The sequence below is a fragment of the Trachemys scripta genome, chromosome 3 (assembly GCF_013100865.1).
Source record: "Trachemys scripta elegans isolate TJP31775 chromosome 3, CAS_Tse_1.0, whole genome shotgun sequence".
NCBI lineage: Eukaryota > Metazoa > Chordata > Testudines > Emydidae > Trachemys > Trachemys scripta.
In genome coordinates, this window is record NC_048300.1 from 180,838,579 (window position 1) to 180,839,829 (window position 1,251).

The window sequence follows — 1,251 nt, forward strand, 5'->3', positions numbered from 1 at the left end:
AGTGAGTGGAGCCAGTGTGAATCTAGCCACCCGCGCTGGAAATCAGTTGCAGTGAGACAGTCATTATGGCATGTCTTTCTAGAATATACGCTGTAGGTCAATCACAAGTTATTGGACTCAATGCAGAAATGTTACTGGGTGAAATTCAATTGTCTGTCTTATGCAGGAGTTCAGACAAAACTATCATAATGGTTGTTTTGGCCTTAAAATTAACGGATGGTTGTGAGGCTGGATTCAGTAAGTTTTGTAACGTACTTTAAGAGCCTCAGATAGAGAGACTACAGTCGTACAAAGAAAAATATTGTTATCGTTTCCATTTGCTTGTCTGGGTTTGAATGAATTCTAGGTGACAGTGCCTGTTATCCATGTTTGCTACTAATTAGGTTGTATCCAGTGTGCTTGTTGTGGGCTGCAGCTCTCAGAGGTAAGCTCTCAGAGGTTAAATAGGTTCAATGTAAGTCAGTGTTTAGTGGACTTGGTGAGTCAGAAGCTATCAGTCTTCCCTCTGAGTTGGTACTGAAGGAATGCCCCTACACCAGTGTGCTTTTTGGAAGCACTGTGGTCCTGGAGATGATCCCCAATCACATTTGCAAAACCATTGTGCTGATCACCACTTCTGAATAGTAAAATTCCTATTGCCACTTTTCACCTGATTAAGGCTGATAGCTCTGGTGCCTGGCCAGATTCCAATTTGCATAATTAAATATTGTCTATGTACTGTAAATTCTCCCTTCTGTTTTAAACTGGATACTTCCTGTTCTAATGCATTGCATAGTGTTCCTCAGGGCTGTTGAAGAGTTGCCATACATTATCCTTAAATTAAAGGCTACGATTAAGATTCATTCCTCGATATGACCTCCTCTCTGCTGGAGCTGAGAGGCGTGTAGGGTAATAACATAGGGTTACCATATTTCAACAAGCAAAAAAGAGGACGGGAGGAGCCCCGCCCTAGCCCCGCCCCTGCCCCTCCCACTTCCCGCCCCCCCAGAACCCCCAACCCTCCCCCCGTTCCTTGTCCCCTGACTGCCCCCTCCTGGGACCCCTGCCCCTAACTGCCCCCCAGGACTCCACTCCCTATCTAAGCCTCCTTGCCTCTTGTCCCCTAACTGCCCCAACCCTTATCCACACCCCCACCCCCAGACAGACTCCTGGGACTCCCACGCCCCATCCAACCACTCCCCACCCCCTGACAGCCCCCCCCACAGAACTCCCAACCCATCTAAACCCCTCTGCTCCCTGTCCCCTGACTGC